Source organism: Sciurus vulgaris, assembly GCF_902686455.1.
Source record: "Sciurus vulgaris genome assembly, chromosome: 9".
Taxonomy (NCBI): Eukaryota; Metazoa; Chordata; class Mammalia; order Rodentia; family Sciuridae; genus Sciurus; species Sciurus vulgaris.
In genome coordinates this window covers 135,455,938-135,483,840 of record NC_136469.1, presented here as the reverse complement: position 1 = coordinate 135,483,840, position 27,903 = coordinate 135,455,938, and the positions used below count along the sequence as shown (strand labels likewise).

Here is a 27,903-nt window from a genome sequence, read left to right as displayed (position 1 = left end):
TCCAACTTCTAGTTGGTCTTAGCCAGAACACTCTAGAAATCAATGAAATCTGGAAAATCTTTCTGAAGCTTTGTGCCTTCCAATTGGTACAGTTTGCAAATGGTTCTTACCTCATACTGCAAGGAGAATAGGCAGGACCAGCTGTTTCCAAATTGAATCAATCTGAAGGTACAAACTAAAGGTAGAGACTGTTGACCATGAGCATCTAAATGCTCTCTAACATCCTTGGAAAGAGCCAGTTTGCTTTCTTTGCCCCTTCTTGGTCCTACAGGATGCCTTTAACATTCCAGGTCCCTTTTCCTTGGAAAGACAGAGATGCATGGTGATTAGAGCTTGGTCAACGGAGCTGAGTCAAGGTTAATTCAGAATGGAAGAGATTTGAACATTTGTATTGGTTGAAAATGACCAACCAGTGATAGAAGTTGAAGATATCAGAGAATGAGAAGAGATTGTGTCAGGTGAACCTGGAGAGACAGAAGGTATGCGGAAACAACGACACAGGTGGCGGACCTGGTGTTAAGCAACCCAGCATCCTGCCTCATACCTGTGTTCACTGAAGCAGGAAGGAAGCCAGTGAGGATGGATAGGAATGTGAGTAAATGAGGGATAGTCGGGAAATTGGCGGCGCTATGAGGATGCTCTCTGTTCTTTTCTAGAGGTTTAGAACTGGAATCATTGTTTAAGATAACGACAGTGAGCTGATTAAATGCGCAGAGATAACCAGGTCCAGGCTGGCCATAGAGTGAGTGCCACTAAAGGAAGACTGAAATTCATAGCAAATGTTTATCTGCAAAAGATTCATGTAAAAATAGCCCACAGCACCACCCACATTTCGCTTTTTAAGTGAAACACATGAACCTAGAAACTTTTATTTTAAACTCTGAACTCTAATGACCTCTCTAAATAAAATAACTCAGCCCCGATGCGTACTCTCAGAGAAGCCCTTTGACCACACATTCTCTCTTCCATGACCCGTGAGCCTGGAGAGTTCTGGAACCTCGCCAGCAAGAGGTGTGTGTGGGAAGAGAACTAAGCTCCAGACTTTCTGTGTTTTGCGTTGTAAAAATGGTTCCAGACATGACAAATGAGAGGGAGATAATCGAAAACACGGGCCATTTTTGTGTTTGGCCTTTGAAGATTTTAATAAGCACCAGCTCTCCTAAGCCAAATCAGGTTCTTGGCTTCAAATGGTTCAGATTTGGACGGTCTTCCTTTGATTGTTGGATATCACAGGGCTGGTCTGGGGCGGGTTCGTGCTCAGACTTGAGGGCAGCTGGCAGACAGACCTGTCAGGTAGAGGCTTTGGGGTGGGTGCTCAGGAGTCTCCTTCACTTCGCCCTAAAAACCCTTACCAACCACGAGGAGAGGAGCAATAATGTGGGTGGACTGGGCCCAGATGGAGCCAGAGTCGCCCCGAGAGGAGAATTCTCTTGTGAAAACAGGGCAGAAGCTGAGGATCCCAGGAAAACAGTCTCTGGCTTATCTTTTAAAAATTCTAGTCACCCAAAAGACAGGTATAACAATACAGAACTTGGGTTCAGGACTTACAAAGTGCCTGGCCTCATGGTAGGTCCTTGAGACAGAGTTGTGATCAAAGCCAACAAACTCCTTCCCTCTGGGCCTTTCGAGTCCTGTTGGCTGATAGAAAACAGAAGTCCAAGACATTCAGGATGGGAAGAGCTTTAAAAAGTAAGCAGAGGTAGGGACAGAAAAGGACAGGTGGGCCAGCCACGTCCAGACCACCGAAGGCAACACTGAGCAGAGAGCTCTCTGAGATCAGCATCCGGGACCAGAGTTCTGAGCTACAGAGTCACAGGCAGGAGAGAGAAGGCAGGATGGACGGTGTGTGGCCAGTTCCAGGAAAAGCACAGATACCCGGCAGCTGGGCTGCATCGCCTGTCTCTCGTGCCTGGAATGAGGAAGGAATGTCAGAAGGAAGCGGGAAGTCACCCAAGGTCTTTTGAAGACTGGTCTTCGTGCCGGGGGTGGTGGGCAGCTTTGGCAGGTTTTGAAGCAGCCGAGTGACTGACGGGTTCTAACTTGAAATCTGAAATCCCATCTGTCTGCTGTTTGACATGTCGCCTCTCCAGGAGGGAAGGCAAGGTGGAGCCTCACATCGCTGCTCTGTGCTCAGCAGGCAGGACAGGCAAGTTCAACAACACCTGCCAGCTCAGAGATTCACAGGCCAGATTTAAATGGACGCACGAAAACGTGTGACCACCATCTACCTTACTCTATTTTAGATTGCTGTGTTTGAGGACAAATTACATCATAGCATGCTAATAAAATGAAATTAATTTGACTAAGGACTATTCTATTTGTAGCATTTTATTTCACCAGCCAGAAAGCTCAAATACCAGACTGTTGCGTTCAAAACCAGAACTGGAAGCCAAAGGAAAAAGCTCTCTATTCACACTCCTTTTCCTTGGACTCGCCTCTCCTGGCAATCAGAGAGAGGACCCCCAGAAAGAGGACCCCCAGAGAGAGGGGAGGATGTCCACAGGCTCACCAGGGTTTGTGGGCAAAGCTCCATGCGTGGCCTGGTCTCCTGTGCACGAGGTTTTTTCAGCCAACTATGGAGGGGTCTAATACAGAAGCTAGCCTATTGAAGACTGGGAGGTGAGAGGTCATAGTTCCCAATCAAATACTGTTCATCGACCTTTGGAGCCTTTGTTTCAAGATTTTGCTCAACAAGTGCATGACCCCAGTATGCACTTGGCCCCATTCTAGATGCACTTGGCCCCATTCTAGATGCAACAAAGAGCACAGACAACAATGCCCACCTGCCTAACCTTCCAGAAAATCTGTCCTGGGAAAAAACATGATTCAAAAAGGAAATATGTACAATAAGAAGTATGTTGGATAATGATCCATGCAGTAGAGAAAATAGAGGAAGAGACAGGCAGTGGTTGGGTTTGCAGCTAAAGAAGAGGTTTCATTAGGAAAGAGAAATTTGAGTATAAACATGAAAGATAGCGGAGAGCAGGATGAGGATATAGATTAAGTTTAGGTTGGTTATCTGTACAGATGGTATAGATTGATATATAGACACCAATATACATGCACATCTGAGAGAAAACTCTTTCTAGGCAGGAAGAACTGTATGTGCCAATGTCCTGTGGTAGAAACATGAGACAGTGTGATCAGAGCTGGATGAATGAAGGACAGAGAAGCAGAATATGAGGTTTTGGGGGCTCATTCTAAGCCTTCAGTTTTTACTCAGAATAAGAAGAGCAGTTGTTGGATAGTCCTGACAGGATGTCACTGTCAGGATGGCTGGGTGGCTTCCTTAAGGGCAATAGCAGGAAGACCACATGGAGACTGTGGCAGTAAATTAGGCAGGAGATGATTTTGAAAGAGAAAAAAGTGGCAGCAGTAGAGATGGTGAGAAAGGGCAAGATGCTTGAGATGTTTAAAGACAACTGGAAGGATTTGTTGACGTGGGTTTGCAGGAAAGAGGAGAATTGAAGGACATTCCATGGTATTTGGCCTGAGCACGTGAAAGGATTTGTCATGAGTCATTGAGATGAGAAGGTACAGGCAGCAGAGTGAGAGGGGTCAGGACCTGGGTACTGGATGCGCAAGATTCATGGTGCCTATTGCCAGTGCCCCTGGAGCTGACTGCTGGTGACAAACCTGAGTCTGCCATTCAGGAGCGAGGTCTGGGCTGGAGATGGACATATCACGTCATGTGACTGGATGGGATCACCCAGGGAGATGGAGAAGTGAAGGGACCCAAAGATGGCGCCTGGGAAGAGGACCTGGAGAAGGGGCAGCGATGGAGACCAAGGCGCGAGAGGAAAACCCAGGGAGAGCAAAGAAAGGAGGAGGAACAACACGTCAAGTACCAAGAGCCTGAGAGCTGACCCATGAGTAGGCCCATGGGAACTGTGCGTGACCCTGACAAGGCGACTCAGCACATAGTGGGGCAGAAGCCCCGTGGGTGCATTTCAGAGAGATGAGCTGGACGAAATCCCGAACAGTGAGCAGAGGTGATTTATTCAAGGAGCATCCAAATGAGACACTGTCTGAAAAGAGATATGGGAAAATATTTTTAAAATAATTCATATAGTATGTATAGAGAAAAGGTATATTCAGCATATTTTATTCCATATGTAATTACTTATATGTCTTATTCCTACACTCATTATGTTGCTAGGTGCATATATTAATACATTATTTACTTTATTGTTAGATATGTTATTAACAGTATATATGTACGTGTTTATAACCATGCTACATATATATGTGCATATCAATTACCTGATCTATACACACATATGCAAATTATCCTTTAAAGAGAAGGGAACTTACAACAGAGAGGGGAATTGCTGGCGTGATGTCCTCCTGTAGGTGAGGAGGAGGAGATAGGACCCGGGAGCTCTGACTGTTCAATCTCAGCGACAAGAGGAAAGCAGATGGCGCAGCACAGTGGGTTATACAGCATCGGTGTGGTGGGAGAGCTTGCATCTTTTCTGATCACTTCTCCTTCTTTCAGTCAGATGGGAAATAGTCATTTGTTGGGAGTGACCGTGGGGGAAGAGACAAAGGAAAAGGTATGAAATGGTTACAAAGAAGAGCAGGTTCCCATGCAACAGGAAATACAGTACCGTTGATGGGCGGCAAGAATCAAGGACACTTCCGAGGTGAGCGTCACAGGCACTGAAGTGGAGAGCACTCGGCATGATTGTTTTCCTGCTGGGCATCCAGCTGAAGTGATGCATTAGTCAAAGCTGGCATAGAAAAGCAAGAGAGGAGCAGGGAGTCAAGGATACGTTTCAGAGAGTAATTATCATAGGATCTAAGCAGGATAAGGAAGAAGATGACAACAAATAAGGAACGGTTTAGAGGTGGGAGTGTCCATGTGAGGTCAAAGGGCTGTTGGCTCTTAGGTACTGGATGGATGAGTGAGTGGGCAGGGAAGACGGGCAGTGGGAATCTTGAACTCGAGTTCATAACAACTCTGTAGTTATTTGGTGGTGAAAAGCTCAGGGAGCTGATCTTGGGAATGAAAGGCCCCTGTTGAATGGGAGACAAGGAACTTTGGGACCAGGGTACGGGACGAGTCTTCTGAGCAGGTACTGAGATCCCTGAGAATTGCCACAGCGATATTGGAGAGAGCCAGAGCTAAAATCTTCAAGAAGGCCTTCAACTCAAATGCACATGGATTGATGTTCCGCAAACGTGTGGACTGGCTGGAAGTCTGAGATCTCTAGAGAGGGAGGCCTCCAGAAGGGCAGGCTGCAACAGTCAGGCAGGAGCTGGTGCTGTGCTTGACAGGTGGCATTTTTTCTCCATCAGGGAGGCCTCAGCTTTCCTCATGACCCATTAAGTACCAAGTTTTCAATTCTGTGAACATAATCAATATTCAAATATTATTTCAAGTTACCACAAGTGGTCTATTGGTTGCTCAAATTAGGTTTCTGCAGGTGATCCACCTCTGGAAGAGTGGGGCAAGTCCTTTCAGCCGATTGAATCAAGCCACCTGGATTACCTAGGAAACTTAAAGTCAACAGAGTATGGAATTTAATCCCATATACAAAATTCTTTCCCAGCAAAACCTAGTGTTTGATAATGACTGGGGACAGGAAGCTAGCCAGGTTAATACTTAAAACTGATCAGGATGAGTGTGTTTTCCCTAAAACCTATAGGTTCATGGCTAGAGGCTTGTTGTAAACACAGTAGGGAGTTTGCATTGTAGGGGGATGTATGTCCACCTTCAAGTTCAGAAAGATTAGATCTTCATGCTTAAGTGGTAAGAATTCTTAGCAAAGAATTTGAACAAACAGTACTAAAAATAAAATATGACTTTCTCCATTGCAAATCCATGTGAATTATAGTTGTTCTCAGTGGGAAATAAGGCAAGTTGGGAAGAACCCCAAAGAAAAGTTATTCCAAATTTCCCTGGACATCTCAAGAAAGAAATTATTTGTCTAGTGTGCAAGGATTTTTAAGTAACAGATCAAATTCCCAATAGCTATCCAATCTTCCATCAAAGCCACATTTAACACATTGATGAGCATTTGGGGTATCAAATCAATGCCCAGAACTGTCATGAAAATGGGGAAAAAACTGTCCACAGCTCCTGCCAACCCCCTTACCCCAGGGGCATCCTGTTTGAGGACTCCATCAGTCAGCATTCTCTCAACTGAAAGTGACAGATCATTCAACTCAAATACTTCAAAGCAAGAGAAAGAGGGGTGTGGTAGGGCCTGAATACATACAATAAAGTCGGGGAGATCCCCACTCCAATTTCTGTTGCATCCACGTGCTCTAAGGTCTGCACTGTCCTTCCTCATCTCTCAGTTCCACTTTTCGCTGATGTTCTTCACTGTGGTGAGGCCTCTCCTGGCAATGAGGAAGAGCATCACCAGCAACCCCAGGCAGGAAGACTGCTGGGTCCCAGGTGGAGTAGAATCCCAGGCTGTATCTCAGTGGTCTCTCTCTGACACTTGCCCTCCCACCCATGGACCCTTGTGAGCAGAGTGGTGGATAGTATGGAGAGGCTGGACCATGGAACCCCACCTGAATCACATGTTCTTATGGAAGCAGAAGGAAAGGTCCCCAAAGGCAAATCCAGAGGCTTTTTCAAAAGAGGGAAGAGATCAGGTATTAGGTAAATGGTGAAAGTCAGTATCCTCCACCCAGACATTACAACTCAAAGCCTAGACACCCATGCACGTCAGGACAGAGCTGAGCGTCCCAATAAACCTCTTTTCCTAAGTGAGTGGCTGTTACCCATCTCTAAAGAGAGAGTAACAACTACACTTAGTATGTATCACAGCTACAAGGATTACTAAAAATCAAATAAGTTAACACGTGCAAATCTGCCCATAAATAAAAAGATTATATAAAAATAAAGTGTGTTGACAACTTCCCGGATGAGGAAGGATTTCAGTTTGGGCTGAAAAGACAGAATCAAGGAGGAAGAGAACAAGCAGGAAGAAGTGCCCTGTTTGGGTAGTTAACACCACAGGTAGAGAGGGCTTTGTTCTGTTTTATTAACGTAGCCCACCCAGGCAAGGCTTTGTATTCAGAGTCCCATTTGCAAGGATGAATTAAAACAATAGTACTGAGAGTTATAGCTTTGTTCCTTCCTAGCTGTGTGACTTTGGGCAAGTAATTTAACCTCTGGTTTCCTCAGTTTCCTCATCTGTAAAGGGGGATGTTAACAGTACCCACCTTGTGGTGAGAATTCAGCATGGGGGCAGACAAAGCTCTGGGTATATTCTAAACATTTCATAAATATCAACCATTGCTATTGGCCTTCTAATTAACCTGAAGGGGTAGGTATCCCCATCTTCATTTCCTGATTAAAATTTTGATGCATAGGGAGTAAAGTAGACAACCTGAGACTTGAAACAGGGTTGACTGATTTTAACCTGTGTTCTTTCCACAACATTGCAATGCAATTCTCAGAAATAGAGTCAGGAATGGGAGTAGGGATGGAGGAATGGAAAGAAGCAAAGTGTTCTAGAATAGTCCATTAGTCTTGGGTTGACAGATACTAATTTGAATGGATTTTTTGAAGAATATTTTAATGAGGGCAAAAGGAACTGAAATTTTAGGAATGTGCCCTAGATACCAAACTGAATTTAAACGTTGAGACTCCCTAAATCCCTCCACCCCTCCAGACTGGAGAAATGGGACTCCACATCCTGCCAGGAGACTGAGACTCCACACTCCCTGGAGCCACGGTCCACGGCTGGGGACATGTAGGAGGCATTTGCACATTCACCGTCCTCCACAGCCCCTCTGTGAGCTGACATGACCTTTGTCTCAGCCCCACAGTAAGACACGAGGGAGTGGCAGCCAGTGTGTGAACCTGACCTCCCACCCCGAGGCCAGCGCCCCTCTGGCCCCACCACAGACACCTGTGCAAGAGGAGCCCCTGCCCACGCCATGGACCCCACCTCACACACTGCATACAGCCCTAGCACATCCACATCCCTCTGTTCCCAGCTCGGCCTCTCCAGGATGCCCAGGGTACAGCCCTGCGTCTCATGGATTGATGCCATGAGGCTCCAAGGCTCCTGCAGGGAAGTAAAGATCTCTCGGGAAGCTCTGGGCCAGGAATTCCTCATGAGTCTGCTTCGCCTCTCTGCAGGCCCGTGGGCTTCCTCCATCTCCTAGCAATAAATACCAATGACTACAATGTAAAAGGAAGCAGTGGGGAGTTTCCAAGAGGAATGTGGGTGGAGAGAAAGTACAGAAGCAAGAGTAATCAGGACAACAAGTTCAAGCCCAAGGCCGGGAGCCTCCCACGAGCAAGTCACCATACGATTGCAATAAAGCCCGTGACAGAGGACCAGTTGGTGTGGGAGACGCAGTGCAAGAGTCCTGCAGACTGGCCTGTGGGGAGAGCAGCAGTGTTACTCCCAGTGAGGAGACAGACCATGCCGTTCCCTATATCAGCAATGACTGCACCAGAGGGAAGCGGAATGGGGCAGCGGATGGGCCGGGCCGGGCCAAGCCGGGAGCCTTCTCTTTCATGTAGAAGGGCAGGGAGAGGCTCAGAAATGCTGGCAGCTCGGCAAGGTCCTGAGGGAGGCGAACCATGAGCCTGTGAGGCTCCAGCATTCCAACCAAAGGCCCTGCAGGGGGAGCGTTCAAGGAAAGCGAGCCAGTGTGGCTGGGAAGAGAGGTACTGGCCAGGGTGCGGGAGAACCCAAGGCACGTCATGTAGGGCCTTGCTGAAGTAGTAGTTGAACTGACAGAGAGTTAGGGAAGACCCAGCTGCACAGAAGTAGGGAAATGTCAAAAGAAGCAAGCTCACTCATCCTTCAGAACCCCAGCCAGAGACAGACAAGTTGTATAAGGTGTTGAGAGAAAAATTTATGTTTGGAAAATAGGTCTGTTTATAGCAGCACAATTAGCAGCAGCCAAACTATGGAACCAGCTTAGGTGGTTCAACAGATGAAAGGATAAAGAAAAGGTGGTAAATATACACAGTGGAGTTTTATTCACCTGTAAAGCAAAAGGAAATTATGCCATTGCAGGAAGATGGATGGAACTAGAGGCCATTGTGTTAAGTGAAACAAGCCAAACTCAGGAGGTCAACTTTCTTTCATATACAGAAACTAGGGAGAAAACAGGAAAGAAAAGGTGGGAGGGTTCATATGAAAAGCAAAGGGAGATCAGGGGTGGGAGATGGGGGCGGGGGGCAGCCTGGGTGCTGGGAGTGTTACGCTGTGAGCATGTAGACAACGCATAACAATGATAAATCCCACCATTATGTAGACTGTAATGTCCCAAGAACAAAACATGGGGAAAAGATAGCTAAAAAGAAGAAAGAAAAGTGTCTTGTTCTTAAAGGAATATCTGCGTCAACTGTACTTTAAAATGTAAATAGCATTTTATTCCATCAAGAAGCTAAATATGAGAATTATTAATAAATGATTCTCTGTATATTTAAAAAAAAAGAAAGAAAATAGGTATGTTGAGATTCCCTCTTTATTTTAAAGAAATTTACCTCAATACGTGTATACATTTGTGCAGAGTAAAAGAATGTGGAATAATGAATGCACACACCCAAGACTATTAGCAGAGGGGACCTTGGAAGGACTGACCTCAGAGAGACCTGCACATTAGGACTTTTCCATTTTATGTCATATCATTTTTAAGGTTTTGAGAAATACATTCCTTCTGTAAATTTTTAAAAAATCTATGTTGGACCCAAATTAAACTGAACTCTCTACTGTTCCCCTTTTGGGATTGCAGAAGAAATGCTAAGAGGGGTCCTGAGCCCTCAGGCATGGCTCTGGAACTTTCCTATCTAAGCCATCTTCTCTAAGTGCCTGAGGTAAGAACTCTGCACCCAGCCAAATTCTAATTACTAATAAATGAACACCTCACGTGTTGAGGACTGTCTCAAAATATTCCTAGGGATTTTAATTTGTGGAGGTGACTAAGTAACAACACAGGCTGATGTTGTGAAAAGAGGATTTTTATTATTTGTATTTTCCAGGAGGAGGAGCATCATGCCCCAGGGCCACATGGGGAGGCACGGTTTGGCTGGGGTGGGGAATATGGAGTGAGGACAAAGCCTGGGACCGAGCGATTACTGTGTTCCTCACAGGAAAGTGGAACTGCCACAGAGTAAGCAGTTTAGGATTACCCAGCTGGAATAGTTCTTCAGGCTTTGAGGCAGAGGGACTGCACTGAGTTGGCTCTTACCTGGTCCTTGGGCCATTTAGAGCAGGGGAATATTGGCTTGGTATTTGGAGTTCAGTGAAGGAGATGGCTAGCACATGGCTCTCATTGGTTGGTTTGCACAGGACAGAAGTGCCCCCGGGCAAGTCCTTTATCATCTCTAAAAATTGGATAACCCTGAGTAGGTTATTCTGTCTCTAGTCAGACTTCAGAGCATTGAAAATATAGAAAATAAGAAAATATAATTATTCCAAGTGGCCCCACAATAAATGAATACCAAATAGACAAATTTAGACTCTAAGAAAACATGTTTACAACAATTTAATTAAAAGAGGCCCAGCATCCTGGATCTTATCTCAGACATTCTCTGCCAGGAGGCTCAGTGGGATGGTGTCTGGGGAGTGTGGATAAAATAGAGGGGGGCAGTCCGGGACTGAAAGCAGGTCCAATAATCCAAATGATACTGAAAAAGTAGAAAACCTACCATTACTGAATAAATACAGGGAACCCTACATATATTATCTGGGACACCACTTTGAGCGACATGTTATACTATCATTTTACAGATGAGAAAAATGAGGCCTGGAAGGGGAATAAGTATCTTGCTCAAGGTCATCCAGCCCAAATTTGGGGGAAATGGAATTTAAACATTAGTCCATTTCAATCTCCAAATACAACATTTTACTTTAAAGTCTCATTCCTCAGAAATTTGCACCTGAACCTAGGTAGATGGTGATTTCTAAAGAAATCGGTTCTGATATGGAAGATATGAAGAGGGCTGTAAGCAGTGGTGGCTCCTGGTCAGGGTATAGCCACATGACAATTCCAAGTGGAGTCTCCAAATAAGTTAGTGCAGCTGAGACCTTCACAGGGACCTCCAGGCAGGTTCATTCCAAGCAGGAATGGATACGGGCAATAGCCTGAGTGCACTCAAGTGTGACTACTAAGCCACTTGTACCACATCCTGGGCCCCCATATCCAGATTCTCACCAAGGTGGTCCTGAGCCAGACTTAGGATTGGCTACAAGATGGAAATGGAGATGGAGATGGAGATGGAGGTGGAGATGAAGATAATGGAGTTGGAGAGAGAGACCTTGACTGTGGATGGGTGAGGAGCAGCACCTCCCAGTGGCAGGGGTAGGAGTTTGACAGCCACTGAGTCAGAGCACCATGAAAAGCACACGGCAGGGCAGGAGACGCCCCATCTGGAGGTCAAGTGAAGTAGTGCAATTGATCACTATCTCCTCCAGCTCCTGGGGTTAACCCTGATCTGGGAAGTTGATCAGATTTATATATTCAGCTGGTATTTATTGAGCACCAATCAGAATATCATATTTTATTTTTCCCTAAATCAAGACCTAAGACAAAGACTTTGGAGAAGATTATTTATATGTCTAAAGTAGGGAGTAGGAAAGTGAGACAGAGAAAGTATAATGAGGCCAAAAAGTGTTGTGTCATCAAGTGGATTAACACTGTGAGCCACAGGGGCTCTGTCCTTCTGGGAACTCTAAGGACCTGTGCAGAGCACACCTCAGAGTTGTCCCCTCCGGGGTAGGGGCTTTCATTTCTGAGAAATGATGCAAGCGAGTGCTCGAGAAGCAGCTGCAGGCTAGGTGATTGGTTGGAATGGCCCCTGAGACCGCTCATCACCAGCACTTCCTGGCAGCCCAGACTCTGGCTGGACAGGCTCCTGTAGTTCCCAAGAAAGCTCCAGACAGGGAAGAAAGGGAAAGTCCCAGGCATGCTCAAGGAAACTCAAACTCACACTCAAGCAGTCAGTGTGGACAGGGACTTCTCTCTGCAGTTCCAAGTAGATTCAGAGTTGGGTCTAAGACCACAGAGGAGGGCAACGACAGTTCCAAATATACCAAGATCCCAATATACCAAGAGCAGACTGTTCTTCCACAGTGAATTATCCACCTGTTCTGCAACCATCTCAACAAAGGGTCAGGGTTCCTCTGAGTGGGAACCTCTTACTCAAATTCAGGGTTGAGCATGAGCAAACCTCTGCCAGATCTTTCGTGACTATCCAACCTGAAGCAGCATGTGCCTCCAGTACCCAGGGATATCTGTAGAGGCACAGCAGGTAGTTATTTCACACAGGTGCCCTGGGCCCCTGTGGTCTTGAAGACAGTAAGTCATGGCGCTCCTCTTCAAGGACCTAATGTCTGAAGAGCTAGAGAATCTCAATCCCGCTAGGCTGTGGACGCTCCCAGGAGTCCTCAAGGCTTTGCTTGACAACATGTCTTCTAAGAAATGAAAACGCAAGCAACATCTATGGAATCAGCTTCACTCTCTTCAATTAATCAAGGATACCTCATAGCTCAGCTACCAAAGCCCCACCCACAGCCAGAGAGTTCTATGAACAAATCACATAAGCTTCTCTCCATGGTTGCTGGTGACTGCCTACTTCTACTTCCACGAATCCCCAGATATCCAGACTACTTTTGAAGTTGCAAGAGTGGTACCATCTGCAGGGGGACAGAGTCCCAGAACCCTCACTCCTCTCCCTCCAGAGTCCATCCTCAACTAGCCAACAGATGAGCAAACCCACAATTCTGATCTTTTCTGCTTTTTTCTCACTTTAAGTCCTATCACTAATCTGGGTCTTCATTCATTTATTCATTTCTTCATTTACTCATCCAACAATTTACTCATGCTTGTCATGGGTCACATGCTGTATTTGGTGTGTTCAATGCAATCATGAGTGAGATATGGCCCCAGGTGAAAAAGATCTGACAGGTCATAGAGACATTGAAATTTTATTCTTCCATGATCAACTGGGAATTCTAAAAGTAGCTGGTGTTGCCGCAGGTTCTCATGAACCCAGCTAGAGTCCATTTATCAAACACAAAAGGCAAAGCTAATCATATTAGACTGATGCTTACCGTCTATCATTGCCTTTCAATGTCCAAGCTCCTATATTTGACCATCTAAGCACCTGAATCAGATTCCTGCCTACTTCCTATTCAAGTCTCGTCCTCCAATGCAAACTTTCACACTCTGTGTTTCCTCTGTGAACTGTTGGTAGTTACCCAGCATCTCTCCTCTGTGACCAGCGGGGAACAGGTTTAGGACGCCTCTGCCTGAGTGGGCTTCCTCCACCCTCATCTCAGGCTGAGTTTTCTCTTGGTCCTTTCTTGGCTCTCCATCCTGACGTGGCAGCTGTATGTCTGGAGCTGTCACAGTCAGAGCTAAGCCCATGCACTCAGAATAGTACCATCTGCAGGGTCTCTCCAACTGCTCCATGGCCGGGCAGCTCCTTCACATATCTGAGCCTTGATTTCCCTCTGTCTGGAGTGGGGATAATACTAGTAATGTCTGCAGAGGCTAATAGTGTGCATGAGAAATGATCCCTGTGAAGACTCACCCCAGCACTTGAGCTCACAGTAAGCCCCAAATGTCCGCTGTCGTAATCTCAGGATGGTACAGTCTCAGAAGCAAATCTCACTTTAACGGTTAGTTTAACCCAACTATCACCTATGTCTTGTGTAACTTTAAATCCAACTGTCCAGTCGAGTGCCTGGTAAATTGATACTAAGTGCATGGACAAAGGAACTGAGATGACACTTGAGAAATTTGCAAGGTGCTTTCAAGTTGTATGTTCTGAATGCTCACTTGGCACTAGGCACTGTTCCCAGAGCCTTTCCCACATTATAGTTCATCTGCTCTTTCCAATATTCCTGTGGGATTAAAAAAGTTATTCTTGTATTTTTATGAGTGAGAAAGATTATGTGATATTTTCCAGGGCCATGCCCTTAATGAATGGCAGGATGAGGATTGAAGTCTGCCTTCTATGGTTCTGGAGATGAGATGACACTGTTTCTAGTATGTGACTGAACTTTAGAAAAATGAAACTGGAGCTAAGATATCTACCATTGTCACTCGGCCCAACAGTAACCCAGAGATGTGAAGTTCTATTCTTCAAAAATTTCTTGGATTGTATACACATTTTTTTTCTAATTGTAAAGAGAAAAAAAAGAAATACTCGACTGAAGAAAGGAAAAGGAAAAAAACATTTATAGACTATAAATTGCAACAAGACCCCAGGGCAGCAACTCCCATGGCTCTTTGAGGGATAGAGATGATCCCCCTAATCCATCATAAATCAGCCAAGTTTGTTCAAGGGTATAAATAATCCTGTCAACAGCATTCACTTCAGTGCACAAGAAGATATATTTACACGAAAGGAAGCAGAGAGAAACAGAAAAAGGTTAGGTTCCATTGGTTTGTTCTCGGTGAACACAAGCAATCCGAAACCCTCTGCAATGAGAGACCCAGACTTTGGAGATTCTACATTTCCTCCCAGCACCCAAGGACACTATTGCAGCTGGTCGGGGTGAGTGATGGATGGTCGGCTCTGATCCATACATTCCAGCCACCCACGTGACCACCTCCATTCCCAGTCTTCCTTGGGTTTGCTGCACAAATTACTGGCTTTTGTTTTGCAGCAAAACAAAATAGGTTTTGCAGCAGCAACCAACAAATTCTAAATCTCAGCGGCTTCAAACAGCAAAAGTGTGTGAACTGATGATGCTACGTGTTCAGGGTGAACCAACTGGGACTTGTGTTTACTGTGGGCACACAGGGACCTGCCAATCTGACCCTTTTCCAACAACACCATCATAGCGTGAGGCTTCAGAGCTTACCATGGAAGGGGAAGAGAGCACGTAGGTGATTCAGATTTTGCTGCCCAAGCCATTTGTCAGGTCCAGCTGGCCTAACTTTGGAGAACGAGGAAGGGTGACCCGGCTATAGGTCTCACAAGTGGGCAGAACCAGAAATACTGGTAAGCATATATCCAGTGCTGCATACCACACATGGAAGAAGACAGACTATTCCCATAAAAATCTATTTTCACATCGCAGACTAGCCAAGAAGAAGGGAGAGGCCACTAAATGAGAAGGAACCAGGAAAAGATGCCATTTGTGTTGTTTAGGAATTGGCTCTGGTTGGGAAAGACTGCGTGGGATAGAAAGGGATAGAGAGGGTGTGGAGGGGTCCAATCCTTGAGTCACAACAAATCTGCATTTTTGAGGGCTTCCTTCTGAACCATGTTGATCTCCTGAATGCCAAAACCTAGGGGAGACATTTCACCAAGACAGGCTGAGTAGAAGGAACCACAGATCTAACATGATCCTGGTTAACTGTGGCCTCCAAGTCTCCTTTATGCTGTTGTTGGTAAAACAGCTGGAGGTACCTATTCATGTCCCACTGACATAAAAATGAAAACCAGACAAGGGACAAAAGCAAAAAGCAGGTAATGGGAACAGGAAGAAAAGCAAACACGGAAGACAGGAAAAAAAATTATATGCATCATAGGTGATCTACCCCTGGAGAGCACAGAGATTAGTTCTCATCAGTCTTAAATGAGCTAAAGCATAATATGTCAGGGAAAAGAAAGTTTATCAAAGAAATAGATGTTATCAAAAGAGAAATAAAATGAAGACCCATTGAAAAGTATACCGGAAGAGCTCAGGAAATCGGCGGAAAACAAATGTAAAACAATTATCAAGACAGACATCAACTTAGCAACAGAAAATCAATAAATACCACGAAAAGCCCAGACAAACTTAAGAAATCACATGCAAAGAAACAGAAACAGCGAGATTTAAATGAGTACAGACAAGACAGTAAAAATGGAGGAAAAGGGGAGGCTAACATGCTCAAATTGGTGTTCTAAATAGAAACAAACAAAAAAACAGGAAAAAAATTCTTAAATTCAAAAACATTTCTTGAAGTAAAGAGAACAGGCATCTTTATTTGAAGAACCCACCGTCTCCCAGGAAAGGCGAGGGAAATCGGTGATATCAAGATATGTGCTCTGAAGATACGGATGCTCACAAGTGGGTCAGAGAACGTGAGTCACAAAGAGGGATGGCAGTTTCCCTCCATCTCTGCTGTGACATCCAACACTCACGAACAACAGAGCCTCATCCACCAAGGCCCAAAACAGAAAAGGATGACCCAGGAGTCTTCCTGTCAGCCAACTTGCACTGCAACCATAAAAGAAACAGGCCATCGTTCTTAAGTACGCAAGAACTCAAGGACTGTACTAACAAAGCCCTTCTTGAAAACGTTTGATGATGAAATCCAGCATAACAAGACATGCATCAAAATTAAACATTCAGCAACAGAGACGCCACCATAAAAGGAGGAGAGCAAGTATCTGATCCATCTAAACATAGAATCAAAACTAAACAATAACGGGAATTAGTTGACAGAACAAAATAGAAATGTTATAGTTCCTGACATGTCAAAAATAATGTTATGAACAAAAATTGGGAGGCCAGGAATAAGAAAAAGGAAGGCTACAAAACCCTCCTCTTTCCTGGAAGAAAGTAAATAAGATTGACTAAAGCTAAAATATACTGTTTTTAAAAAGCAAAATTCTATTTTCAAAACTCCTAATTTTTTTTATAATTGCCTCCTAACCTGAGAAGTACTTTTCTGGAATTAATATGTCTTGTTATGGACAAGCAGTTGTCTGAAGTTCAGTCATTCCTTCACTTTGATTCAAGTTTAATTTTCTCCTGGCACATTCCAGTAGTCTTATGTTTACCAATTTTTAAAAAAGCAGGGTGCATAGGATAAATCTATTTTTGCAAAATTAAATTCACCAAGGTCTCTGGTTAAACTATATCTAGAGAAAATCCAGTCTGATGCTCATCAAATATTGACAAAATGGTTTCTGTGAGGCGGATGCTTATTCTGCTTGGTTTTTTCTTTGCTCTTTCCTGAAACTCTAATATTTTAATAAGCAACTACATTTCCACAAATGTGATCAGCACAATCTCACTGAAGTAATCACTCTCCTACAGATAATATCAGCAATACGGGCCTCTGGAAATCAACCTGTCCCTGAATCGTGTGCTCCCCCAGTCCCTGTGGAAGACCAGGAGCCTGCTCATCTATCTGGGTGGGGTAGGGGTGCTTGTGGCCAGTGAGCAGCATGCTCAGCTCTGATTCTCAGGGTTCTCAGACCTCTGTTGTTGGTCTCCTCCTCTCTCGCCCTCTTACACAGGCGTGGCATTAGTGTCCTGGGCTGCCATTACACATTACCACCACTGAAATTCATTCTTTCTCACGGTTATGGAGGCCAGAGGTTCACAATCAAGGTTCGGGCAGTGCTGGTTTCTCCTGAAGCTCTGAAGCAGAGTCTTTCTCAGCCTCTCTCACAGCGTCCAGGGCTATCAGCGATCCCTAGCGGTCCTTAGGTCGTAGGTGCCTCATACCAGCCTCCAACGAATCTTCACGGTGCCCTTTTATTCTGTGTCTTTTCCCCTTTTCTGCTCTTCTAAAGACAGTTGGCTTTGGGGTGTGTCTTAATCGAGGGCAATCTCTTCTCAACATCCCTAAATGACATCTGTACAAATCCTATTTCCAAATAAGATCACAGTCACAGGTTTTTGGTGGACCTTTCTTTTGGAAGGCTGCTCTCTGACACACTGCAAGTGCTTTCTGAAGAGCTTTTAAACCAAAACCGTCAGCTGCTCGTCCCGTGCAGTCCGTGTATAAAGCAGTGAGCTGCTGGCTAATTGAAGGTTTCACTCAACGCACGGGGCCCAAGGATGCCAGAGAGCACAGGGAGTTTGGGAACCAGGTGTGTCAGAGTACCACCTCTTCTTACTTAATTGTATGACTTTGGGGAAATCACTGGACTTTTCTGAGTCTTGATTTTCACCAGGAAATAATCTCTAGTCTAAAAATCATAATGAAGACTAGGTGAGGATTAGAGATTAAAGTGCTTCTTGAAGTCTCTAGAATATAGTAGGTGTTTATTATGCTAGCATTATAAACACCTCTCTGAAGTGTACAAATTACTTCAGAGAGATTATGTCAGGGAGACCCATCTCAATAATCTCATCACAGAAGAGGGGACGAGCCAAGCCCAAATGTATTTGCATAAGTCCATGTCCAGGATCACTAAATTTTATGTCCTTTGATTTTGTGTGTGTACTTGGGACTTTAAAGTGGCATGGACAGAGCAGGGCTGACAGGAGTGTCATTTCATTCTTAATGGGAACAAGATCAAGGGACCCAAACAGCCTGAGCGGGAAGGAAACCCAATTCACCTTGGCACTAAAACCTTCAGCATGGCTCACCTCTCTGCACAGCACTATGGAAAACACTGTCTTTATGTGACATTTCATGGCACTTCCCTGTAGCCTCTGAGATCAGGAGCCCTAATTCCATGGCACACAGTCTTCATACATTGGATTCAATAACTGTTTCAATTTTAATACACATTGTGATGGTCAGAACTCCAGTGATTTGTGGAATCTCCCATGGAATCTCTAATTGAGTCAGTTCCCACTTTTCCTCACTGATTAATGTATCATTTAGGAACACCTGACTGTAAGCAGCAGCGTACCTGAGTCACTGTGGCTAAAACCAGGCAGGTTTTTATTTTACAAGATGTCGGGTGATCACCAGCATTGACTTTGATCCTTCTTAAAGCCATTAGGAACCCAGGCTGCTTCCCTCTTCCCGCTGTCTATCCTGATCTACCTTTCATGCCCGTCATCAAATGATAGCAAGATGGCTCTCAATTCAGATGTCACATCTGCACTGGAGGCAGGCAGAGGAGAGAGGGCAGTGCCAGTTGTGTGTGTGTCTTTTCAACAGAGGCAAAGCCTTTAAGAAGAATGCCCCCAAGATGTCTGATCAGACCTTGTAGGCAGACTTGTGTCCAAGGTCTCCAAAGCCCATCTTCCAAAGGATGCTGGGAAATGAGAATGCAGATGGGCATAGGTTGCCACCCAGCACATCAAGCTTCTGGTAGCAAAGGTATATCAATTTAATAACAGTAGGTGCTGTTGGGAATATCAGGAAACTCATATTCAGAAGCCCAGTTGCTTCCTCTCACCAGCACCTGCTGAAGAGCTGTCCCCCTCCCTGCCCAGGGCTCATCCTGTAGGTTGATTAGTTAGTTCAAGATGAAACTTGAGCAGAGGGATCTCTTTTATTTTTTCCAAGCAAAACAAAATCAAATTTAATGGTCTTAAATGCAAAAGTGAAAACAAACAAAAAACACAAAAAAGCAAAAGAAAATTAACAGAACAACCCAAAATGTCAAGGCAGTTATGAAGAGAATTTTGAGGGTTAATCTTTAAAAACTACAAATCAAAAATAACTGGCAAGAAGTAAGTACTTTTCTGCTGAGTGTCCATATGAAAGCAAAATTCCAAAACAAAATTTGGCTAAGACAGAAAAAAGTCTAGCACTCACAAGGAGGGATGCGAGAAATACAATGCTCAAATGTTCATGTGTTGTTAAAAAATAGAGCTATCTTATGTATTCAAGCTGTGTTAAATGCTCTTGGAAACTGGAGAAATCATTGTGAACAACAGTATCTGATGTGTGGGGCACTGTGCATGTAATATGTGGACAGAAATTCGGGATGTCAGAGCAACCACACGTTTTCAGGCGCCCCTGGAGCTCAAGTCTGACTCTGGAATATACTAGAGTTTCCCTGAAACTCTTTGGTCCATTCCCATTGGTGCCCGGGCTTATGAAACACCTTTGTGTCCTTCTCTGGAGGGCCCAGCCTGGCCTGATGTGTGGGACCCTCCCCTCCCTGGTGGTGGCCCACATCGGACTGGCCCGCTGCCACTCCCAGGACCACTTGGCAGAGCCCAAACTGAGTGAGCAGGAGGTGGCAGAGGGACCTGCCTGGGAAAGCAATTTCCTGTCAACCAAAGCATACATTGCTTAAAATGTTGAAGCAGTTGAGAAAACGCACACTCGGCATCTGTCTAACATCTTTAGATTAAAAACTAAAACTAAAAGATCATGTTTTTTAAACCAGTTTGTGGAGACAACAAATGAAAGGAGTGTTAGAGAGTCTTAGAAGTAAAGCATGCTTCAGTTTCACTACCCTCCAGAGGGACTGGTTAGTCAACGCAGTCTGCTTAGATTTCTGTTTAATATATACTTTAAAGAAAATAATTTAAGAAACTTAAAATTGGTCTAACAGTGTGGGATTTCAAACATTTGAACATGTCGGTTGCAACCCAGAGTAAGAAAACCTTTTCACTTCTCATTTAGACTAAGACAAACACTTGGTGAAAATTGGCGCAAAATGAGTTGTACACTAACAAAACAGTTTCAACTTCTTCACTCTTAATTATCTATTCTGTACCAAAAAAAAGCATGAGCCAGTTATTTGTGGGACTTGTTGGTTTTGAAGGAAACCTGTAAGATTTTGTCCCCCAGGCGGTAGCCGTTCAGACTTGCTATGGCCATTGCAGCTTCTTCATAGTTTGTCATGGTCACAAAAACCAAACCCTTTGCACTTGTTGGTGTTGAAACCACGAATCACTTTCAATTGGTGACTGCGCCCAAGGAGCCAAACACCTGCCAGAGGATGCCCTCATCAGAGTCTGCCCAAGGTTGTAGATGAAGATGCACCAGCCCGAAGAAGCCTTTCCTGGGACATTGACACCAGAAAGCCAACTCATGTGATCTACACTCGTAGGGGAGACCTGAACCTCTGTGCCTGGTGATGCACAGGGCCCCCGAACCACCTCGCAGGCAAGTGGACCTGCGAAAGGAGCCCCACATTTTTGTTCTGGTTGGGAGTGGCTGCAAACTTCACTGTGATGAGCTCGGAGGAACCTGAGGGTTTATGACCATTGAAACTAGTAATTGCCTCTTCTGCTTCCAACCGTTTGTCAAACCGGATAAACTCAACCCCTCTGGACAAACCCGTGGTCTGATCCACAAGGACCCGGGAGTTGGTGATTCACCCGAACTGAGAGAACATGTCCTCCATGTCCTTCTGGGTCACGGTCCTTGGGAGCCCACTGATGTACAAGTTGGCATCTTTGATGACCTCTGAGCTCGGGCGAGCATAGGACACCTCCATGGTTTTCGACTGGAGCCTCAGGCCATTCAGCATGCTGGTTGCTCTTTCTGCATCCTTGGCGGTCAGGTAGTTCACAAAGCCAGAGCCCAAGTTGTGCCCTGCTACTTTATCCTGAATCAGTTTTGCAGACTCAACTTCACCAATGTTGCTGAATAGACTTCGCAACTCATCCTGGGTCATGTTCTGAGGGAGGTATTTGACGATCAGATTTGTTCTCCCGATGTGGTCCCTGCAGTCTTTGGCCATGTGGTCTTCATAACCATTAGACATTGTATTTCTTAAAAATCTGGACATGGGCAGGCGGGCGGGCCCGGGGCTACTCCAGGGCGGGCGGGCAGCGGCGCGGCACTAAGGGCGGGCTCCGTTCAGCCTCTGTAGTGGTAGCAGTAACAGCAACAGCGACAGTCCAGAGGGATCTCTTAAAAACAAAAACCAGGCCGTGTCCCTCTCCTTATTCCTTCAAGAAGTTTCCATTGACTTTCAAAAAAAATTTAAATTCCTCCCCAGGGACCCTGCATGGCCTGATCCCTGCCCAGCCCCTCCAGTCTTCAAGGCCTCACCCTCTGCCAGCTCACTCTCCTTCACAGCTCCTGCTGTGCACCACATCTGCAGGGACCTCTCATTCCTCCACATCCTGTGGTCACAGCTGGCATCGTTAGACGCATCCTCAGAGAAACCTCTGATCTCCTTCTCAGCGTCTCCCCATGATCCCCTCTCCTGCGGATGACTTTCTAGTCTTTGCAGCACTTCTGCCCTCTGAAATGACCACTGCGTTTGCTCACTTGTCAGATAGCTGTCTGCAACTGCATAATGCCATTCCCTGAGGGCAGGACTTTTTTTCTCTTATTTTCTGCTGTTTTCCCAGCACACAGATCCATCTTTTGCACATAGCAAGTATCCAGTAGGTCTCTGTTGAATGAGCGAGGGTGTGGACCAGAGCCCAGAACATAGACAGCAAATGTCCAGGCAGAGCCAACCATGATGACACAAAGTTAAGATAACAGACTGAGAGTAGAAACACACAAAGGTCCCTCCACCATGCTAAGTGTTAGAGAGGAAGAATTGAAGATGGGAATCCACGTGTTCACTGTCCTCAAAGGAGCATACAGTCCACCTGGGAAGACGCTGCATGAACCAACAGCGTAAGGGGTTCTGTAAAGGAAGTAGGGAAAGAGGGTGGGACTGATTACGACGGCTTTCCAACATCTTAATTGGAAAGTGGTGCACAAAGATGTTACTAGAGGGATGCTTACTGCAATATTATTGGCAAAAACAAAAACTGAAAACAACCATACCATCCAACAATAGGAAATTAGTGAAAGCAATTCCAATATATCACATAATATAATTTAACAATTATGTCGCAAAATTGCATCCTATTACATGGAAATTGATCAGCTATAGTAAGGGACAATAGGATATGCAAAAAGCAAAGCACAGAACAGTGTGATTTTTTTAAAAAGGAAGGGAGAGAGAGAAAATGATTTTCCAGTTGCAAATCCCAAAATGATAACAAGGTTATTTCTGGGTGGTCTAATTACAGCTGATTTGTATTTTCTTGCTTTTGTTATCTGTATACTCTAATTGTCTATGATAAATATGCTTTAATTGAGTAAACTTTTTCCAGATTGGAAGAACTGAATTAGGGTACGTGTTTTAAATCCCACCTCAATAGAATGATCAAAACACTAGATATCAGAAGTCCATCCTCAGAGAGCAGAGCAGCGGCAACCAAACGTTCCTCCAGACACAGGCAAGGTTTCAGAACGCCAGCTGGACATGGGACAAGAATGCCCAGCGTATCACCCATCGTGCAGCCAGGACAAGACCTGTAACTTGAGGGACTAGAGCACCAGATGGACCTGGGAAACAGCCACCACAGCCAGAATGCCACTTAGAATTGTACTCTGTGCCAAACTCATTCTTTCCTCAAAACTTGCAAAGTTAGATTTGGTTCTCCCATTTTAGAGATAAGAATCCTGAAGTCCAGGGGCTCAGGGACTTGTCTGGTGTCCTCTAGAGGGCTGAGACCCACTCTGCTTGACCCCAAAGACTTTGCAGCTTCACCTGGGTGGTGGCGGATCCTCTTTTATCATGCCAGCCTCGAGCCCCTCTGGGAGGAAGACACCTATGATGAGCTAATCTGGTGCGTGTCCAACAGTTCCTTCGGCCGTTGTTCTGGAGACACTGGCTTGACTAAAAATCTTAATCAGACAAAATAAGACACTGAGTGCATCGTGATATCCCAGATTGGATTCTGGAAAAGTCAAAGAGCATTAGTTTAAAAAAAAAGAAAAAAAAAAAAAAACTGATGAAATCTGAACGCCTGGAGTCTAATACTAAGCATGCACTGATGGGAAGCTGCTCTTGAGGGACGATGTGGGGAGAGGGCAGGATGACTGGGCTAGAAACCTGTCTGCTCAGTCACCGTCACCCTCCCCACCTCAGCCCAAGGACAGCTACCCCTGAGCTGGTCCTGTCGGTTCCTCAAACCTGCAACTGCACCCGCTGTCAGTGGCAGAGTGGACAAGAAGCCCAGTGTTGGGGGGTTGAATTCTTGTGCTCCCCTAACCTCCAATATGGTGGTATCTGGAGGAGGGACCTTTGGAAAGTGTTTAGGTTTCGATTTAGGTTTAGATTTGCCATGAAGGTGGGGCTCCCATGATAGGGTTCGCGACTTTATGAAAAGAGGAGGAGACCCAGGAGCACTTGCTCCCTCCTCCATCTCTCCCTCCCTCTCTCTCCCTCTTTCTCTCTCCCAGTAGGGAGTTTGCATTGTAGGGGGATGTATGTCCACCTTCAAGTTCAGAAAGATTAGATCTTCATGCTTAAGTGGTAAGAATTCTTAGCAAAGAATTTGAACAAACAGTACTAAAAATAAAATATGACTTTCTCCATTGCAAATCCATGTGAATTATAGTTGTTCTCAGTGGGAAATAAGGCAAGTTGGGAAGAACCCCAAAGAAAAGTTATTCCAAATTTCCCTGGACATCTCAAGAAAGAAATTATTTGTCTAGTGTGCAAGGATTTTTAAGTAACAGATCAAATTCCCAATAGCTATCCAATCTTCCATCAAAGCCACATTTAACACATTGATGAGCATTTGGGGTATCAAATCAATGCCCAGAACTGTCATGAAAATGGGGAAAAAACTGTCCACAGCTCCTGCCAACCCCCTTACCCCAGGGGCATCCTGTTTGAGGACTCCATCAGTCAGCATTCTCTCAACTGAAAGTGACAGATCATTCAACTCAAATACTTCAAAGCAAGAGAAAGAGGGGTGTGGTAGGGCCTGAATACATACAATAAAGTCGGGGAGATCCCCACTCCAATTTCTGTTGCATCCACGTGCTCTAAGGTCTGCACTGTCCTTCCTCATCTCTCAGTTCCACTTTTCCTGATGTTCTTCACTGTGGTGAGGCCTCTCCTGGCAATGAGGAAGAGCATCACCAGCAACCCCAGGCAGGAAGACTGCTGGGTCCCAGGTGGAGTAGAATCCCAGGCTGTATCTCAGTGGTCTCTCTCTGACACTTGCCTCCCACCCATGGACCCTTGTGAGCAGAGTGGTGGATAGTATGGAGAGGCTGGACCATGGAACCCCACCTGAATCACATGTTCTTATGGAAGCAGAAGGAAAGGTCCCCAAAGGCAAATCCAGAGGCTTTTCCAAAAGAGGGAACAGATCAGGTATTAGGTAAATGGTGAAAGTCAGTATCCTCCACCCAGACATTACAACTCAAAGCCTAGACACCCATGCACGTCAGGATAGAGCTGAGCGTCCCAATAAACCTCTTTTCCTAAGTGAGTGGCTGTTACCCATCTCTAAAGAGAGAGTAACAACTACACTTAGTATGTATCACAGCTACAAGGATTACTAAAAATCAAATAAGTTAACACGTGCAAATCTGCCCATAAATAAAAAGATTATATAAAATAAAGTGTGTTGACAACTTCCCGGATGAGGAAGGATTTCAGTTTGGGCTGAAAAGACAGAATCAAGGAGGAAGAGAACAAGCAGGAAGAAGTGCCCTGTTTGGGTAGTTAACACCACAGGTAGAGAGGGCTTTGTTCTGTTTTATTAACGTAGCCCACCCAGGCAAGGCTTTGTATTCAGAGTCCCATTTGCAAGGATGAATTAAAACAATAGTACTGAGAGTTATAGCTTTGTTCCTTCCTAGCTGTGTGACTTTGGGCAAGTAATTTAACCTCTGGTTTCCTCAGTTTCCTCATCTGTAAAGGGGGATGTTAACAGTACCCACCTTGTGGTGAGAATTCAGCATGGGGGCAGACAAAGCTCTGGGTATATTCTAAACATTTCATAAATATCAACCATTGCTATTGGCCTTCTAATTAACCTGAAGGGGTAGGTATCCCCATCTTCATTTCCTGATTAAAATTTTGATGCATAGGGAGTAAAGTAGACAACCTGAGACTTGAAACAGGGTTGACTGATTTTAACCTGTGTTCTTTCCACAACATTGCAATGCAATTCTCAGAAATAGAGTCAGGAATGGGAGTAGGGATGGAGGAATGGAAAGAAGCAAAGTGTTCTAGAATAGTCCATTAGTCTTGGGTTGACAGATACTAATTTGAATGGATTTTTTGAAGAATATTTTAATGAGGGCAAAAGGAACTGAAATTTTTAGGAATGTGCCCTAGATACCAAAGCTGAATTTAAACGTGAGACTCCCTAAATCCCTCCACCCCTCCAGACTGGAGAAATGGGACTCCAAGTCCTGCCAGGAGACTGAGACTCCACACTCCCTGGAGCCACGGTCCACAGGCTGGGGACATATGTAGGAGGCATTTTGCACATTCACCGTCCTCCACAGCCCCTCTGTGAGCTGACATGACCTTCGTCTCAGCCCCACAGTAAGACACGAGGGAGTGGCAGCCAGTGTGTGAACCTGACCTCCCACCCCGAGGCCAGCGCCCCTCTGGCCCCACCACAGACACCTGTGCAAGAGGAGCCCCTGCCCACGCCATGGACCCCACCTCACACACTGCATACAGCCCTAGCACATCCACATCCCTCTGTTCCCAGCTCGGGCCTCTCCAGGATGCCCAGGGTACAGCCCTGCGTCTCATGGATTGATGCCATGAGGCTTCCAGGCTCCTGCAGGGAAGTAAAGATCTCTCGGGAAGCTCTGGGCCAGGAATTCCTCATGAGTCTGCTTCGCCTCTCTGCAGGGCCCGTGGGCTTCCTCCATCTCCTAGCAATAAATACCAATGACTACAATGTAAAAGGGAAGCAGTGGGGAGTTTTCCAAGAGGAATGTGGGTGGAGAGAAAGTACAGAAGCAAGAGTAATCAGGACAACAAGTTCAAGCCCAAGGCCGGGAGCCTCCACGAGCAAGTCACCATACGATTGCAATAAAGCCCGATGACAGAGGACCAGTTGGTGTGGGAGACGCAGTGCAAGAGTCCTGCAGACTGGCCTGTGGGGAGAGCAGCAGTGTTACTCCCATTGAGGAGACAGACCATGCCGTTCCCTATAATCAGCAATGACCTGCACCAGAGGGAAGCGGAATGGGGGCAGCGGATTGGGCCGGGCCGGCCAAGCCGGGAGCCTTCTCTTTCATGTAGAAGGGCAGGGAGAGGCTCAGAAATGCTGGCAGCTCGGCAAGGTCCTGAGGGAGGCGAACCATGAGCCTGTGAGGCTCCAGCATTCCAACCAAAGGCCCTGCAGGGGGACGTTCAAGGAAAGCGAGCCAGTGTGGCTGGGAAGAGAGGTACTGGCCAGGGTGCGGGAGAACCCAAGGCACGTCATGTAGGGCCTTGCTGAAGTAGTAGTTGAACTGACAGAGAGTTAGGGAAGACCCAGCTGCACAGAAGTAGGGAAATGTCAAAAGAAGCAAGCTCACTCATCCTTCAGAACCCAGCCAGAGACAGACAAGTTGTATAAGGTGTTGAGAGAAAAATTTATGTTGGAAATAGGTCTGTTTCTAGCAGCACAATTAGCAGCAGCCAAAACTATGGAACCAGCTTAGTTGGTCAACAGATGAAAGAATAAAGAAAGGTGGTAAATATACACAGTGGAGTTTTATTCACCTGTAAGCAAAAGGAAATATGCCATTGCAGGAAGATGGATGGAACTAGAGGCCATTGTGGTTAAGTGAAACAAGCCAAACTCAGGAGGTCAACTTTCTTTCATATACAGAAACTAGGGAGAAACAGGAAAGAAAAGGTGGGAGGGTTTCATATGAAACAAGCAAAGGGAGATCTAGGGTGGGAGATGGGGGCGGGGGGCAGCCTGGGTGCTGGGAGTGTTACGCTGTGAGCATGTAGACAACGCAAACAATGATAAATCCCACCATTATGTAGACTGTAATGTCCCAAGACACAAACATGGGGAAAAGATAGCTAAACAGAAGAAAGAAAAGTGTCTTGTCTTAAAGGAATATCTGCGTCAACTGTACTTTAAAATGTAAATAGCATTTTATTCCATCAAGAAGCTAAATATGAGAATTATTAATAATGATTCTCTGTATATTTAAAAAAAAAGAAAGAAAATAGGTATGTTGAGATTCCCTCTTTATTTTAAAGAAATTTACCTCAATACGTGTATACATTTGTGCAGAGTAAAAGAATGTGGAATAATGAATGCACACACCCAAGACTATTAGCAGAGGGGACCTTGGAAGGACTGACCTCAGAGAGACCTGCACATTAGGACTTTTCCATATTTATGTCATATCATTTTAAGGTTTTGAGAAATACATTCCTTCTGTAAATTTTTAAAAAATCTATGTTGGACCCAAATTAAACTGAACTCTCTACTGTTCCCCTTTGGGATTGCAGAAGAAATGCTAAGAGGGGTCCTGAGCCCTCAGGCATGGCTCTGGAACTTTCCTATCTAAGCCATCTTCTCTAAGTGCCTG

At 45.3% G+C, this 27,903-nt stretch overlaps 1 protein-coding gene and 1 pseudogene across 4 annotated transcripts in view; one reads left to right on the top strand and one right to left on the bottom strand.

Moving 5' to 3' along the window:
- Window positions 1–27,903, top strand: part of C1QTNF7 (C1q and TNF related 7) — a 119,622-nt gene that overhangs the window by 40,964 nt on the left and 50,755 nt on the right. The window lies entirely within an intron of this gene.
- LOC306669312 (ELAV-like protein 1) lies at window positions 19,291–21,304 on the bottom strand (annotated as a pseudogene). Its single transcript has one exon. The product of its transcript is annotated as an ELAV-like protein 1 (transcript).